Consider the following 19,421-nt stretch of genomic DNA (forward strand, 5'->3'; position numbering starts at 1 on the left):
AATAACTTTTCAATCTCAGCTTTAACAAGCAGAGCTATCTTAGGATTCATTTTTCGAATCTTTTGTTTCACGGGCTTAGCATCAGGTACTAAGACGATATTATGAGTAACAATCTTAGGATCTATACCAGGCATGTCAGAATATGCCCAAGCAAAAATCTCAGGGAATTCATGCAATAGTTCTTCATATTGTTTCTGTTCCTCTTCATCCAAACATTTTCCAATTTTAATGATTTTTTCTTTGTTGCAAGGATCCATCTTAACATCAAGGGTATCACTTATGAGGAGATTACTTTGTTGAGGAGTATCCTTTAACTGAGGGAATTCTTTCACAGTCTTATCATTATCAATCTCTTTTCCAAAATAAGCTTCAGTGTTCAAACAATAAGGGAGTCCCCTATTGTGATGATAACGAGGAAGAGTGTCATAGGCTCCCAAGAACTCAGCTAAAGTGTCGTCGGTAGGGAAGATATCTAGAGCACAATCACCCGAAGAATCCTCATCAATATACTCAGGGTGTTGTATTGATAAAGATGTAGAGACGACATTAACACTAATGCATGGTCTTTTAGAGGCTTTAGTACGTCTGCAGGGATTATAGCCAAGTCCAAAGGCATAATGTTGAAAATTAGTCTCTAGAGGAACTCTAATCCCTTGTTCATTAGCACCACAACCTTTTCCATGATACCCATGCTTAGCAAAAATGCGAAAACCACGACCATAGCGATCAGCCATTTCAGGAAAAGAAGGTGGTTTTTCATAAGACAAAGAATCAAACTCTTCATAGTTATAGATGTGAGAAGAGGAAGTTTGAGAAGCGGCCACAAAATTATTACTCATAGCTTCAGGCAGGGTTGATTGTCTTTTAGTTTCTTCTTTCTTTCCAACTTTGTGATTTTCAGCTTCTTCCTTCTTTTCAACTTTAAGTTCTCTAGAAGGAATCTTATATTCACCCACAAAGGTAGGGTTAAAGTCAAGAGATCCCCAATCATCTTCTATGAGAACCTTCTCAGGATCAAAATCCTTTTTATGTGTAGTTTCAAGCCGAGAAGGATCTTCCTTAGGAATTCCAAATTCATCCCAAGGATTTTGATTATCGGAAAGCGAAGACTCATCGATAGGTTTCTTATTTAAAGAGTCATCACTAGACGAGGATGGCTTAGAAGAATCTCCTTTGGAATTAGATGTTTGTAGACAGGCTTGAAAATTAGTATCTCCCATCAAAGTATATGTCTTATTGTTATAGATGAATTTAACTTGTCTATGCAATGTAGAGGGGACAACTTGCATGCTGTGAATCCAAGGCCTTCCTAATAACAAGTTGTATGTTAAATTTCCTAGCATAACATGGATAGGAGTAGGCAAAGTAACAGGTCCCACTGTGAGAGGTAAGGTGATGATACCCAATGAAGTCTTAGCCACATTGTCAAAGCCACGAATAGAACAAGAATCAGGCTCCATAAGAGATGTATCCACATTCATCTTATGCAATAGATTGATGCTACACACATTAAGGCCAGAGCCATTATCTACTAGTGTTCGTCTTATAGCAGTGTCTTTCATGACAACCACAATCATCAAGGGATCATATTGTTGTTGGACTTCACTAGTAGGCAACTCATCTTGCGTAAACACAATTTGAGGTTTAGGATTCATCACAGAGTTAACAAAAGATGCTATATTACTAGATGCATTCGGTGGAGGAACATTCAAATCTTTCAAGGCATCTTGTAACATTCCATGATGAGCGGAAGAAGTTTGAATCAAATCCCAAAGGGATATCTTAGCAGGGGTAGTTTTAAGTTGTTCTATGAGATCATATTCCTTACCCATAACTTGCGAAATACGAGGAGCTTGAGGAAGAATTGGTTGAGGATTAGGAAGCGAAATTGGAATAACAGGAGGAGGATTGGGTTGCTTATTATTTCTGGTATGATAAGTATGGGCAACCGCATGATAACTCTCTCTAGTTATTTGCTTAGCATAATTGTAAGGACTTATAGGTTGTCTTCCTTGTACAGTAATGATTGGTTTATTCGGAGTACAAAAGGAATCATGATCATACCTCCCTTGGACAGTAAGGAGAGGAGTCTTAGGAATTTGAAAGGTGGGAGAAGGATACGCACCTTGGACTTCAAAGAGAGGTTTGTTATATTCATTCAAATTTATCATGTTAACCAACTTAGAGGTCTTGTTTTTGTTTATAGGTTTCGACAAAGCCACAAAGTCATCAAGGGCATCATCCAACAAAGCATAATCATATCGGTTAAAAGGTTTGTCTTTTGATTCAAAAGGAGACATCTCCTCATAGAGGGGATTATTGAAAACAACCATGTTACTAGATTCAGGGGAAGAGTGGATAGGAATGTATCCTTGAGAGGAATCATTCGACTTATCTTTCTCATCACACCTAAATGGCATAGTAACAAGGTTTATGAGTTTTTGATAAAATGAAGGTTTAGCATCCTTAGGGTTTAAAAACTCATCTAAAGCTCCATCTAATTCATCTTGGCTATACTCATAATAATCATCAAATGCATGAACATTTTGCAAATAAAAATCTGACATTTTGAAAAGATTGCATAAAATTTAAACACACAATGCAAAGAAACACAAGTTCTCTCCTTTTTTTTTTTTTTCTTTTTCTCTTTTAATGAAAAACACACTAAATCTAGATCTAGATCTAACAAATGCAATGCAAGAGGAAGCAATGATAGATTCACGTCGGGTTCACCAAAATGTGTAGGGGAAAAAGCGAGACTAGGACAATGTACCCTAATCCTAACTTTTGACACACATTGCGGAATACGAAAGAGCCTAGAGATATCGCACGGTTGGCTACTTCTTTTGGTGAAGGAGAGAGCCACGGGATATCTATTAGGATTTCTATTCCCTTGTTGAAATTGAAAGATAAAATGATACAAGTTCAAACCCTAACCTCGAAATGTAAGTATGAACTAGTAACAAGTTTGCAGAATTGAGATTAAACAATGAACAGCCGTAAATGTAAGGATAAAATAAGAATGCAGATGTGTACCTGGAGTCGAAATCAGACTGAAAATGTTCGGGACGGGGGCGTGGGCGCCACTGTCCTGAAAACTACACCGGAAACCACTGTTTTGCACCCTGAAACACTGTCTGGAAACTGTCGGAAAGCTGTCTGTCCGGAGGACCAGGGCGCCCAGCGCCTCTGTCCCAGGGACCAGGGCGCCCAGTGCCCCTGTCTTGGCAGGACCAGGGCACCCAGCGCTCCTGTCCCAGTCTTCTGAGCTGCAATTGCACACAGAGTTCTGTCTCAGTCTCCTCTGTCCGGATCTGTGTCCTGCAGCGTCGTCTGAATCCCGAAACCTGCAATAATATCTGAAAAGGGGGAAGGGCGGCTATATAGGGTTTTGCCTTAGTCAAACCCCCGCTTTGGTGATTTCCACCTCCATGAATAGCCAATTTGTTTTGTAAAATGTATTGTGTGTGCAGACCTAGTGTGTGTGCAAGGTCCAAAATGCAAGAAAGCAAACTAGAGCAACCTAGAAAGTAAACCCTAATTGCTTGTAAATGATAATGCAAATGCTCTAAATCAAGATGCAATGTGATCTAAAGCATGAATAAATGATATATCAAAGCTTATGTAAGGACATGAAAACAATATGAAATCATACCCAACCCTCAAGGGAGGAGTACAAGCCAATCTTCAGTTGGTAATCTCCTATTGTTCTTCAATGTCTTCCAAGCCCTAATTGGATGAATGAATGAATTTGATAGATGCTTGATAGAATGATGTTGAGTGTTGTTGAAGTCTTCAAAGATCTGCTCTTTCGCTGCATATCCAGTTCCTGGAAACAAAAATCCCATCCCTTCCAATGAGGAAAGAGAGCTTTTATGTATGAAACCCTAGGTCGTAAATTCGTATTTTGGCCGACCTAGAGATTGAATATCCTACCAATTTCTTGGGGTTAAGCTTTATTTTATGATTGGATCGTGCTCCCAAAATTTCGGGAAAAATGTCCGGGACCATGTTGCATGGGCGCCATGGTCCCGACAACTTTTCACCAAATTTTTAGGGCCGTCGGATATGATGATTTTAGAGAGAATCCCGAAGTTACAAGTGATTTTGAGATGTTTAGACCCCGAAACCAAGCCCCCAAGTTCGAAATAGGACTTAATTAGGGTTTTTTGATTAAGTGATGTATTGGAGGAATAAAATGCGAAGGGCGCGCTTTAGTGAAAGGGCCCTACTTTATGATGTAGAGAATGATGAAATAAGACTTTAGACCTAATTAATTTGATTAATTAAGGAGAAATGCAATGCAGAATGCAAAATGCGCTAAGGCGAGTGCTAAACTAGGTGTGAAATTGTACCACCCTAGTGAGTGCGTACAATTTACGACGCTACAGATACCAAGAGATCAGAATCGAGCTGCTGATGCTATGGCTACCATCGCATCTCTCCTAGATCTTCCACAAAATTCAACATGCTACGAGTTCTTGGTAGAATAGCTTTGGATCCCCGCTTATGATATCCCCGAATCCAAGATGATATGTTGCCTTGTCGGTTCTGAATCCCCATGGTACGGTGAATTCTACACCTATCTCCACGATCACACCCTTTCGCCCAACCAATCGAATAACCAACGTAAAACCTTCATTCGCCAAACTGCTCGATATACCATTATTACCGAAACCCTATACCGACGCGGTCTTGATGGTACTCTCCTTCGATGTCTAGAGCAGGATGAGATAACAAAGGCTTTGGAAGAAGTCCATGAAGGCATTTGCGGGACTCACTCAAGAGGCCCGTCACTCGCCAAGAAACTCCTCTGCAATGGATACTATTGGCCATCTATGGAAAAGGATTCCTACTACTTTGTCAGAAAATGAAAGAAATGTCAAGTTCATGGCGACCTGATACATGCACCAGCCTAGGAACTGCAACCAATCATGACACCATGGCCTTTTTGTCAATGGGGCCTTGACCTTGTGGGTAAGATTCATCCATCTTCATCCAATGTCCATAAATTCATTATTACCGCCACCGAATATTTCACAAAGTGGATCGAAGCTGTTCCACTTACCCGAGTCACCGGCAAGAAGATCGCCTCATTTATCCTCAACTACATCATCTGCCGGTATGGTGTACCCATGTCCATCATCACAAATAACGGTCTTCCTTTCAAAAATCAGGATGTTCGTGAACTTTGTGAGAAATTTCATATCCAACACCGCTTTTCCACTCCCTACTACCCACAAGGCAATGGTCAGGCCGAAGCATCCAATAAAAACATATTGAGGATCCTCAAGAAGACAGTCAATGATGCCGGTCGTGATTGGCATGTTCAACTGAATCCAGTGCTATGGGCATATCGAACTAGCATTCGAACCCCTATAGGTGCAACTCCTTATTCATTGGTCTATGGTGCAGAAGCTATCTTGCCTATTGAGGTTGAGATACCATCACTATGGGTTTCCTTGCACAATCTAATAGATAATGAAGCCTATAGAGTATCCCGTCTTCAGGACTTAGAGTTACTAGATGAGAAGCGACAAGCTACATACAATCATCTCAAAGCTTATCAATAGCGCATGAGCAAAAGCTACAATCACCGAGCTAGACCTCGCACATTTGAGGTAGGTGATCTTGTTCTTCAAGATAATCCTTGCAACCAACCAAATAGGGAACATCAGGGCAAATTTGAATCAAACTGGCTAGGCCCATATGTTGTCACTACTGTGTTCGGGTCCGGGGCATATCAATTGGCTACATCAGAAGGAGAACCGCTCGCAGATCCAATCAACAACATGCACCTCAAATGGTTTTATACCTAAACTGTACAGAGCATCAGGCTCCCCTGTATACTAGAAAATACCAAAAACATCCAGATAAATGTCTTGAAGAAATACAAAAACATTCAAAAAGTAAAGAAAAATCATGCATCCAAACGGTGAACAACCACTCCGGTGGCACCTTGGGTAAGTACGATGGTGAAAACCTGGCAAATAGGCACCACTTGTAAAGGCTACGGCTCCATTGTCTTTCAGACTTGTTGTGATCACATCTACTTCATACATACATCCATCCAAAAACCATGGCTTGTTATTCATCTGCAATTATGATAGTACTTCATGCGTCTAGCATCCCGCTTTTTCATAGTCATGTCTAAAACTGGGGGCAACGCCCTTAACCTATTGATAGAAGTGGATTCTACATTGTCTTATGATTCATTATTCATTAAGGTCTTCATTCCAATAATAATCAAAATACCAAAAAACATTGGAAAATGTCTCATCAAAATACCAAAAAACATTGGAAAATGTCTCAACAAAATACCAAAAAACATTCAAAACAACACAAAAATACCAAAAACATTCAAAACAATTCAAAATCCAAAAACATTGACGAGACATCAAAAATCACACAAAAACATGACAACACTTTGTACATACTCATCCATGCAGATACCAAAACAAACATTGACAAAATACTCACACAATGACCATTTACCAATCGACCACACAATCCACATCAACAATCAAACTGTCTTCAACAAGGATGCATCCTTCCTTACCAAAACAAAGACAAGATGACGTTTTCTTTGACAAGAAAATTATGTAAGCTATCAAATACTTGGTTGGTTTGTGAGTACAATCATTCATTTATCTGTATCAGGATCTTTCAGCATTGTTTTGTATCGTTTGTGCATTATTTCCGATGAAGTTCTGGGGCATGTGCTAATGGTGTCTACGTGGGAAGTTCACTAAGCTACGTGATCTTATGCCAAATGCAATCATATATCACTACGGTTTGCTGACTACAGCGTATACCTCGACCATATGAGCATGAACCATTACCAAGGATCCTTATTCTTTATTCTTTATGTATATACTATTTGTTTGCAGGTACCATGCTCATTCTTTGGTTCCTCCTCATCCAAATTGGATAAAGGTTTTTATCTCTTAGTACGGTATGCACTTGTCTCAGGATATGATCAGCCTAAGATCAAGGAGGACAATCCAAGTCATGCATGAATGGAGATAATCCTTGTCTGTTCCGCAAGCAATACTCTGGTCGACTTGACCCTTATATCAAGTCGTTTGTATTAACTTGCTATATTAAAATCCATGTAAGGAATACTCAGGTCATCTTGAATCATTATGTCAAGATGCTTGTATTTTCTTCCAACATTTTAAAGCTCAATGATGAAAATAGAGCACTATGGATCGTCATTTCATCTCATTTGTTTATATATTGCATTCTGTTGCATATCACCCATCCATTCACTCATTCATATCTAGGATTTTTATGCAAAAAGTGACCATTAAAAGCTGGTCTTGGATACAATCACGACTGAGTACTCTGATACATCATCAATGCATCATGCAAAGTCTCAAAAACCTTGCATTCCTCATGGTCATATCATCATCACATTTAGTTGCATCTTGCATTAAGTACATTCATGTCATTTTTAACTTAACATTGCATATAGTTCATTTTTGACATTAATTTTCATTAAACATTTGCATCATTACATCAATCATAAAAAAATAGATTCATTCGTGGGATTAAATTGTCTTTGATTATATTAAGTCATTTACTAGGCATTCATATAGTGTCGATTATCCATCATCATTTTATCATCCTTTATCATTTATTATTTGCATCCATTCATTAGTGAAAAGTGCATTCATTCATCCATTTATTAATGTATCCTATTATGCTCATTTTAGGATTCATTTCACATTGCATTCATTATCCTTTTTAAAATTGCATTAAGGTGCAGTTATTAAAACCATAAGTTATAATATCATCATCACATTATCATTCTTACTTAAATCATATTTAAGCATTTATAATCATAAATCCATTTGTTTCCAAAACACATTAGTTCATATCCATTATACATAAAGCATTCATTTAGGCATTATCATGTACACATTTGTACTTTACATTTTGTTTATCCATATTACATTCATCTAAACACATCTAGATGCATATCCATACATAACATCATTCATTCAACCATTGCATTAACATCATCACATCAATCATCTCATCATTATATCAAAATAGGAAACACCAAAATCCTGTTCATCAATCATCATAAGCATACATCCTCATCATGGCATTACATATATAAAGCATTACATCAAAAATCAAACAAATCATACATATATAAACCTGCATTCATATGTCAGTATCCAACATCATAAATCATCATAAAAACATGCATATAAGAAACATCTCCTCAAATGCATACATGTAAGCATATCCATCTAAGCAATCACTCATCATCCTGCATAAATATCCATACATAATCAACTGCATATCATCTAAGTATGGGATCTCCTCATATCTATCATCTCATATATCAGAGTACAATGAAGTCTACAAAATCGGCTACCAAGAGCCATCCAAGATACAGTCCAAAAATAAAACAATGATACAATACATATATGCATGAATGCTCTCTCAAATGCCACTCTGGCCAGATGCTGTCCCAACACCTCCACCTGCTCCACTAGTGCTTGCACCACCTGATCCATCTCTCTGTGGAGGCCTCATCGAACCACCACTCCCTCTTGCATCCCCTGATCTCTCCCTCCTCAAAGGACCTATCACACCCCCATTGCTCTACACCCTCTGCGATCGCTCTGATCTAGCCTGCCGCATCTGCAAATAGCTAAGAGCTCGCTGACTGACTGGCACCACCTGCTCATATAAACCCCGCCAGTACTCTATCTCTACCTGTGCTCATCGCATCTCCCTCATCACCTCCCCCGTAGGCCCTGTGCTCCTACTCCAATCTACACTCTCTCCTGCAGCTCCGCCAATCTCTCCACTACACTATCCCTCTCCCGTAGTACCACCATCAACTCTGACTCCCGTGCAAATAGCTACACATCCCTAGCTGCCACCTCCGCCTCCAAATCCTCTATCCACATCTGCAAGCGTACTATGATGTGATCCCGCAGATCTCCAGTGGCTCCCTCCTTGGTATCCATAGCTGCCTCCCCTGCACCACCCTCTCCATTAGTCCCCTCCCCTTTGTCCATCGAGATCTCTCTCTCCATCCCCCTCCCACTCAGCTGAACTCCTCTCAATATCAATGGTCCTTGTGATATCTGTAAAGGCAGTCCACCTCTCCCTCTCCGCTGACTCCGCATCCCCAATCCTCCTCCACCTCCTCCTCCTCCTCCTAATCCTCCATCTCCTCCACCTCCACCTCCACCTCCTCCATCTCCTCGACCTCCTGCCCTCCTCCGTCTCCGTCCCCTCTCATCCTCAAAAGCTGGGATCGGCTCTGCTGGATCTGATATCCGTGGGATTGGGTGCACCGCCCGTTACTGCGTGTACTCATCTGTCACCCCTACATCAACGACCCTCGGTCGTATGTCCCATGGCCTCGCTTGCAGTGTTCGGAACTCTGCCAGTGCCTGATCATAAGGTAGCACTGGACCCCATGCATACCTCTCTCGAATAACCCGCGCATACTCTCTAGATCCACTGGGCAGTCCCTGCTGCTGTCCAAACTGCCTCATCACTCTCCCGGGCACCTGTCTCTCTACATGGTATGAGGTCCTCCCAATGAGGAATCGGGTCATGAAGACATACGGCAGTGCCTCTGTGTCATCATCCCATGGCTCACACTCCAAGTATGGCCGCCATATAACTGCATCTAGATCATCTAATGCCCGCCGCCACCACTCTAACTTCCCTAGGTGGGGCTGACTCATCATGCCGCTATACATAAACATATACGGCTGGTCTACTACACAGAATCTAAGACTCACTGGTCGAGTCACTGGTAGATGCTCCCACGCCCAAATATGTAGCAGCGTCATGCCCACTGCTAAGGAACCCCTCCCCTGGTAAACCACCTCATGGAGCTCCTAGTACATGTGCGCCAGCACGCACGACCTCCATGCAAAACGGGTCCCCTCGGTCATCATCATCTCGATAACCTGTCCCCATCCGATGACCAAACCATGTGATCGCCTGTCCAGACACAACAGACCTCCCATAATACCTGACAAAACTGCTGGAAGAGGCTCATATAATGCCGCTATATCCTCCCAAGCAATGGAGCCATCATCAATAAATACATCCTCATCAAAAATCCTCTGCACCGCAAGAGTCCCCCAGGATCTGTCGTATGTAACTAGCTCCCCCTGAATCGGAATCCACAGGATGCGCCACACATCCTCCAAGGTCACTGTCATCTCCCCCTATGCCAAATGGAAGGTGCACGTCTTGCTGTGCCACTACTCTGCTAATGCTTTGATCAATCCGTGATTCATACGAATCACGGGCATGTGCATCACCTCGTATAGATCAGTCGCGGCAATGCAGTCTATCTCCGCCTGTGTCAATCGGTCCCGCAACCCCTGTGTCGCAGGATGGCGCTCACGTAACTGCAACATGCGTAGCTCCTCCTGCACATGGACATTCATCAATCACCATCAGTTGTTTTGTTTTCAAACTTTCTTAAGTTTAAACCTAGACTATCAACAAATACTTTGATCAAGTATCTTCGGGTCTCAACAGGTAAGCAATCATGGTCACCTAGAATTCAAACGAGCATTTCTCCTAACCAATGACCTAAGTCTCATCAGGCTGCCATGGTTCAAAACAACTCCCATTTCACTTCGCCATCCATCAATCATTGGCATCGAGAGATTTTCTTCATCCAAACTGGGGCATCTCTTTATCTTAAAGCAAAAGCGCTATTATACCAACAAAAGCGCTAGTTTCCAAACAATAATGCTACAACCCTAACAAAAGCGCTCAATCAGCTATCCCATAGCGCTAAAACTACAACAGCGCTCAAACAACCACCCAATAGCGCTACTTAAAAATAATAGCACTCAATTAAGACCTCAATAGCGCTAAAACTGCAAAAACGCTAAAACTTGCATACAATAGCGCTAATACCGAGCAAAAGCTCTCAAACAATGGGACAATAGCGCCATTGTAGCACAATAGCGCTAGTTTATGGAGCAAAAGTGCCAAAACCGTAGTTCCAGCGCTCTTGCTTCGACTTGACTTGGACTTAGCTAAAAACCTATCAAAAATGCATAAACATTAATTTTTCGAATTTGCGTACCGCTAGTCCATAGTCGTCTGGGCGCTGGAACCGTCGGACTCGCTTGAATCTATGCTCGGTAATCGATATCGGCATCCTAGCTGCTGCTCGCTCCTCCAAATGTCCCTATCAGAGCTCTGATTTCCAAATGGTCGCGGTCACAAATGATCCTGTTTTCACCCCTTTCACCCCATTTATACCCTTCGCCGTCACCGTAACTCCCCTCCGCTCACCGCCGTGGTCCCCGTGAACTTCCTGAGCCTCCCATTTCTCCATGTTTCCCCCGTTTTCTTCTATTTTTCACCCGTATGCCTAGCTTCTTCTCTTCTACCACCTCCCCAATTTTCAATCTTTTTCGAGAGCTCGCCCGATTTTTCAAAATTTTTTGGCCCATCTCTCGAGGGGGCATACCACCCATTAAATTTACATTTTATGGGGTATTTTCTTCACACCTATTTTTCTTTCTTTGAAATGATGTGATAAACCGTACCGTCTCAAAGAGGGGCAAATGTAGTCACACAAATCTATCCAGCTTAATTAAATAAATATTCGTTATTTATTTGATTAAAAATCCATTAGCCATCAGTTAATTAAATAAATATTTAATTAATTCATTTCCAAACATTCTTCTATTAATTAAATAAATTATTCAATTTATTTTAATTCATTCATTAAATCAAATTCCAATCAATTAAATAAATAAAACCTATTTATTTAATTAATCCCCCTTTTCCTCTTTTAAATAAATTAAATTAAACATTTATTTAAATCATTATCTCCACCCCACTTGCATTTTCCTACAAATGCAACTTGCACACATTTATTGGAATAAATGAATTTTTATTTTAATAAAATCCTATTTTCCCTCACCCACCAAATCCACTTGCAAAATCTAATCCCCTTCTAGATTCTTCTAACCCCTTTCTAATTAGCCTAATCCATCCTCTAATTATTGTCACATTCCTAAGCAAAATGGAGTCACTTCTCAAAGACTCCAAAGTCTTTGAAAAACATTTAATGCTTTGTGTGTTCAACAAATTAACCCCCAAAGTCTTCCAAGACCACTAATGGCTCTTACATGACCATTTATGGCTCTTACATAACCATTTATGGTTATTTCAAACTTATCTCCCCAAACATTTATTGTTTTGACCATATTCATCCATTTCACATTTGCACAAGAGTTTATCCATTGGATAAAAGCTTTATTCTTTTAATAAAGAGTTTATTCATTCAACCAACCTTGACTCTAAATCTCAAGGTCATATCAAGCATTTAATGCTTATTCCCTCCCCTCTCAACCTATCTCACATTGACACTTGTCATCCTGGGATTGGGTTGAAAGCCATCACATGGATTTGAAATCATTCAATCTTGACCCTTGTTGAGATTACTCAATCTCAACCATCCATTGCTCCATTTTCCTTATAAATAGAGCCCATTTCTTCATAATCCAGATCCTGAAAACTTGTATGCATTTAAGCTATAGGCATTTTAAGAGAGCATTTTAGCATAATTAACTCATGTATTGTTATTTTGGTTAAAAATAAATCATTTTAGCATCAATAGCATAGTATTAGCTTTTCATTTCACATTTAGAGCACAATACTACAATCTCAATCCTCCATAAGCATCCATAGTGCAAAAAACTGCTGAGAGCTACACTATTTTGGAACTTGGAGAGGAGAGGAACAAGGGAGAAGTCATCAAGAGCATGTTAGGAGGCATTTGGAGATGCCTCATCATATTTACCTTCCTAGTTAGATATTCTATCATGCTTTTGGTATCTCTTTTGATATGCTTGTGTAGGAAAGTATTTTGTTTATGATTTCTAACACTAACAACTTGGCTTTTCTTCTTGTTTGTGTTTTGTTATCATTCACTAACCTTCCCTTTTTGCAGAGCATCAACTCTAATGCAAGAGGATACATGCAAATGGATGACCCTTATTGATATGCAAAGGAGTATGACCTAGGTGAAACTTAACCTTGGTAATTGACAATGAATTTGCAAAATGCAAACCTAGGATGAACCTAAATCTAAGTGACATGAATGTTGAGACAAGATTTTGAAAAATGTTTGACAACCATGTTTGAAGGTGTTTTGAAGTTTGTTGAATGAAATACTCTTGTGTTTAACCTTGTTTTGAATCAATTTGTCTTGTTTTTTTGAAATGAGACACAACTCAACTTTTGACAAGCAAAGAAGACAAGATATTTCAACTTAGACTCAAAACAATCATGCTCATTCACACATTTCTTATGGATGGCAAGGGCAGTAGGTACTTGAGAGGTAGACTCGTTATGAGATTCAAGGAGAATACATAGATGCTTGACCTCATGGGCTCCCCTCCACGACACTCACTTCTCAGGGCAGCCAAGCATCAGTCCCCATGGAAATCTCCCCATGGCGAACTTAGTATCTCTTCCAAGTATCTGAACTTGTCCTTCTCAAGCAACTAGAAGGATTTTTGGCCTCTAAATACAAGGTGTTTAGTAAGGATTTATGTTAAGCGCTACTCCTTGGTGTCACACAAGCGTGATTGAGACATTAAGCCCACCAAGATACCAAACAAATGTAGTCGCGCAAGCATGATTTAGACCGTGAGGTCCTACTTAGATGTTGATATGAGAAAGAGTTCAAGGGTCATCACTTCCCAAGTAACTGCAATTCCCACGTAACCCTTCCTTCAAAGCTTTCGCCCATCAGGTATTTATTTATTATGAGTTAGAATGCCAGGGTACTTTGGCTGTGCTCACTTTGGGTCGTTCCCTTCTCACGATTGTCACTTGCTTGCAAAAAAAAGCAAATGGTCGAGAAGGCAGGCCCTCTAAAGGTAACAAACAATCCGAGCCATGAGAATGGTATCGAAGATCTGAATTTCTGATCACCCTAAGAAGGATGAGAGCATACTCTAGTACTCCAATGTCAAACTTAACAATCAAAGAAAACACATGTTCATTCCATCCTACTTAGCAATCATACTAGGTTCCTAATTATGAATCACAAACACAAAAGTTCGGTTGAAAGACAAGGCAACCTACAAAATCACCGAGTTAAAAGTTTGATTTGCTTGGTCTTTGACTAGTGAACCTGCATAAACTTTGTTAGTAGTTTCATTTTTGTCTTTGCCATGTGTAATGCCAAGGTGCTGCACAGAGAATCAGTACCAAAGAAAAACCAAAATGCAGAAATAGAATGCAAAACAAAGTAATTTGCAAGTAAAAACACTGCTTTTTACCTCTGTTTCTGGCCTTACACAGGCGCAAAATGTCTTACATAGGCACAAAATGTAGCAACACAGACGCAAAATGCAGCAACATAGGCGTAGATCCCTTTGACACAGGCATAGAATGCAGCAACACAGGCACAGATCTCTTGACACAGGCGCAAAACTCTCCTACACAGGCACAGAAGTGCCCAGAAAGCCCTGAATTACCCTGTTTCTTGGGTTTTTCACCTCCAAATCAACTCAAAAGCATGGTTAGGGGGTTAGTTCACGTCAAGTTCACCAATTAATGTACCTAGGAATCTAGAAATCATCAAAGCAACATAAACATTAGCCTAGTTCAATCACGAAAAACTAAATTGCAGTGATAATCCTAAAAACATTCAATAAAGAAAGGGAAATAAAACATTCAAATGCAAATGCAAACCAACGCAAACGTGAATGTCTCCTTCAGAAATCTCCATTGTCCGTCTTTCTCCTTCAAATTGCTTTTGTTTGTGGATCTCACCTACAAGTGCATACGCATGGGATGAAAACAAGATTGACAAGATAACATGACAACATAAGGGTACTAGAAGCGTGATTGATTCGACCAGGGGCTTTGATTGAAGAAATTCATCCAATTTATAGACAAATTGGAGAAAAGACAAGATTAACATGAGGAGATTCGAATGGATATTTCAAATCAAGAATGACAATTATGACAAATTATGACAAATTGACACTTTCTATGCAAGATTGATTGATTGACAATTATGACAAATTGCTATGTCAAAATTGATTGATTGTCAATTATGATAAATTATGACAAATTTGCTATGTCATTCCCATGAAATTAGGAGAAATATAGGAGAAAATTGAAAATTAGATGAATTAGAAATTAGGAAATTAGAAAATGAGGAAATTAGGAATTAGGAAAATTAGAAAATGAGGAAATTAGGAATTGAGTGAATTAATTAACAATTTTTCATTTATTAATTTAATTCACAAAAGAGGGAGGAATTAGTTAGCCAATTAAATGAACATTTAATTACGATGAGAAGACTTAGGATAAATAAACTATTTAACTTAGAGGGAGAGATGACAAACAAGGTTAAATGAATAAATCATGAAACCCTAGAAGATGAATTAGAAATGCAAGGATGACAATTAGGTCTTGATGTAAGATAATTGATGTTGATTCGATTATGATTCTGACTTGATAAAAGACCAATGCTGATAAATGATTTGATTGGTAAATGCGCCAATTGACGAGGAACAATGACTAATTGATCCAAATTGACATGATTGAGAAGGACGACGATCGATGACAAATCGATCGCAAAATGAAAAATGACAACGATCGAGGACAAAAATAGATTGCAAAACGACAAGATTGAAAATGACAATGATCAATGACAAATCGATCGCAAAACGACAAGATTGAAAATGACAACAATCGATGACAAATCGATCGCAAAATGACAAGATTGAAAATGACAACAATCGAAGACAAATCGATCACAAAATGACAAGATTGAAAATGACAACAATCGATGACAAATCGATCGCAAGATGACAAGATTGAAAATGACAACAATCGATGACAAATCGATCGCAAGACGACAAGATTGATGACAATTTGATCAAAGGACAAGGATCGATGACGAATCGATCGCAAGATGACAAGATTGAAAAGAGGACAAAACCCTAATTAGGATTGACGATGTCCAAAATGATGACAAATTAACGTGCACATTGATGCGACAGGATAAGATCGACCAAAATCATGACTGAAGATTGTTATCGACAAGACCAAATTCGAAAGCGAGACAAATGAAGAATGCAGAAGAAGGACTCGATGCTTGCAAATGATAAAGACCAAGTGCGCAACATAGGAGAAATGTTAATGCGATGCAAAAACCCTAAAATAAGGCAATGCGCCAATGTTAAAGTATGACTCCGCAAGCGTTGATCATTTTTAGATGTCTACAATATCCATAATCATCAACAACCTTCTCAATATCCTTATTGAAATGCCAACAATCCCTTATTGTGGATGGGGCAATGGTTGGGGATGGTGTTGTTGATGGCTTGGGGAAGGGTGTAATGTTTCATGCTATTCCAGTCCCATGAGATTATGCTAAAGTTCACATTGTGAGTCTTTGATGCAAATGCCTGACTGCCTCGCCCAGGTCCTTTCGTCGATGTCTTGTCGGATTTCCTAAACTCGTGGGTGGTGTGGCCTATTGAAGACCTGGTTTGTTCCCTACCTGCGGTAAGTTTTGAAGATGATAAGATCCCTTCCTCCGTCTTCTCATTCCATCATTTATCTTATTCAAATGGAATGAAACAGGTAGCACTTGTATGATGTTATTTGGTATGTGGCAGGATAAAGTTGGTGAAAGTGTCCAGCCACAAAAAGAGGATGTTAAACACGACCCTGTGATTAGACAGGTAAGTTAGAGGCTACAATCACTTGGCATCACCCCTCCCAAGTTGCATAAGCATGAGAAGAAGCGTAAAGCATTTTACGGTGTTGTCAACTCCATTGCGCAATCCAGACAACGGAGGCGATAATATTTTTTGATCTGCATTGTTGTTCCTCTTTCCTGATATTTAGAGCGAGATACTGTGGTGGTAGATCAGTCTTGATAGACTATTCAGATGGGATTTGGAGATGTTATATTGAGATAACTTTTACCTTACCATAGTTTAAACCCTCTCAATTATTGTATATGTTTTAAATGAATTGTACTTTATTTTTAATCTTTCCTGTTATTTTAATCAACATAACTATAAAGGCTTGATTTGTTGGACTGTTTCATGGTGATCCTACACCATCAACTACCCTTTAATAACTTTAGAAACCTGTCTTTGGTGTGCAACATTTTTAATAATAATAGTGGATGGTAGAATAAAGTCGATGATAGTCATTTATTGTTCAAGTTTTGTTCAAGGTCTCTTACTTATTGCATATGCATAGGTTTTGTTATTGCGTAGTGTAGTCACATAAATCTGTCCATTTTAAATTAAATGAATATTTGCTATTTATTTGATAAAAAATCCACTAGCCATCAGTTAATTAAATTAATATTTAATTAATTCATCTTCAAAACATTCTCCTATTAATTAAATAAATTATTTAATTTATTTTAATTCATTCATTAAACCAAAATCACAATCAATTAAATAAATAAATCTTGTTTATTTAATTTAATCCCCTTTCTTCTTTTAAATAAATAATTAAAAATATTTATTTAAAATCATTTATTCCCCCCCACTTGCATTTTCCTAAAAATGCAAGTTGCAACCACAAGTTGAAATAAATTAATTTTATTTTAATTAAAATCCTATTTTCCCTCACCCACCAAACCCACTCGCAATCCTAACCCCCTTCTAGATTCTTCTAACCGCTTCCTAATTAACCTAATCCATCCCCTAATTATTGTCACATTCCTAAGCAACTTGGAGTCACTTCTCAAAGACTTCAAAGTTTTTGAAAAGCATTAAATGCTTTGTGTGTTCAACAAATTAACCTCTAAAGTCTTCCAAACCACTTATGGCTCTTACATGACCATTTATGGTTAACCCCTAACTCAACCCTCATGTGACTCAAGTGTCTCCTCAAGCATTTATTGCTTTGACCATGGTTATCCCTTTAACCTTTGCACAAGAATTTATCCATTGGATAAAAGCTTTATTCTTTGAATAATAAATTTATTCACTCAACCCAACCTTGACCTTAACTCCCAAGTTAACTCTTAGGTTATGTCAAGCATTTAATGCTTCTTCCCTTTCCTCTCAACCTATCTCATATTGACACTTGTCATCCTGGGATTGGTTTGAAAGACCTGACATGGATTGGATATCATTCAATCCCGACCCTTGTTGAGATTACTCAATCTCAACCATTCATTGCTCCATTTTTCCTATAAATAGAGCCCATTTCTTCATAATCCAAATCCTGAAAACTTGTATGCGTCTAAGTTATAGACAATTTTAGAGAGCATTTAGCATATTTTAGTCATATTCACTCTTTTGGTTAAAATTAACAAATAACATTTAGATAACACATCTTTCTTTGGTTATTAAGCTTACATTTGCATACTTTTCATAATCATCTACAATCTTGAACCTCCATAAGGCATCCATAGTGCAAAAAGCTACTGAGAGCTACACTAATTTGGAACTTGGAGAGGAGAGGAACAAGGGAGAAGGAGCTAAGAGCATGGTAGAAGGCATTTGGAGATGCCTTGTTGTATTTGCTTCCATAGTTAAATATTTCATCATGTTTTTAGTGTCTCTTTTGGTATGTCTGCTTAGACTAGTTTTTGGTTGATTAACACTAACGTTTGTCTTTGTTTCTTATGCTTTTGTGCGTTATACGACCACAGGTTTTTAGTCTAACATTGCCCATTTTGTAGAGCATCATTTGGTGAACCTAACGTGAATCCGACAACATTTTTTTTTTAACAAACTAACTTTTTGATTGTTTAGCTTGGCACACAGGTCGCGCTTTGGCGCTTTTGTTCGCGCTTTAACGCTATTGCAATTTGATATTTTAGCGCCATTGTCTCAAATTTAGGGCTATTGTCTATATATTAGAGCTTTTAACTCCTAAGTAGCTCTTTTGTCCATATTTTAGCGCACTTGTATTGCTGTTTAAAATTTTTACTTTAACGTTTTTGTCTATACTTTAGCGCGTTTGTGTTAAGTAGCACTTCTGTTGTCATACAGAGTAGCGCTATTGTAACATAACATTGTAAAAAAAGGCCTTGTAACCGATAATATTATTTTTTTAGGCTTGTGGAAGCCCACCATATTTTCCGATTTTACTAACTTTTTGTGTAAACTAACCCTTTTGGTTACTTAACAATCAAAAACACTTCATTTGGTGCTCTAAAAATCACAACATAATTTTGTTTACTTTCAAGCTAGGAAACAAACTTTCATTTGGTGCTCTAAAAATCACAACACAATTTTGTTTACTTGCAAGTTAGGAAACAAATCTCTATTTTGGTGCTTAAAACAAGACAAGGCAAAATCTTATTTCTTGCATCAAATTTAAGAAAATTCACAATCAACACTTCACCTTGTTGTGCAAGTAAAAAAGAACAATCAACTTGTCTCATTTTT

The sequence above is a fragment of the Cryptomeria japonica genome, chromosome 5, assembly GCF_030272615.1.
Source record: "Cryptomeria japonica chromosome 5, Sugi_1.0, whole genome shotgun sequence".
NCBI classification, from domain to species: Eukaryota; Viridiplantae; Streptophyta; class Pinopsida; order Cupressales; family Cupressaceae; genus Cryptomeria; species Cryptomeria japonica.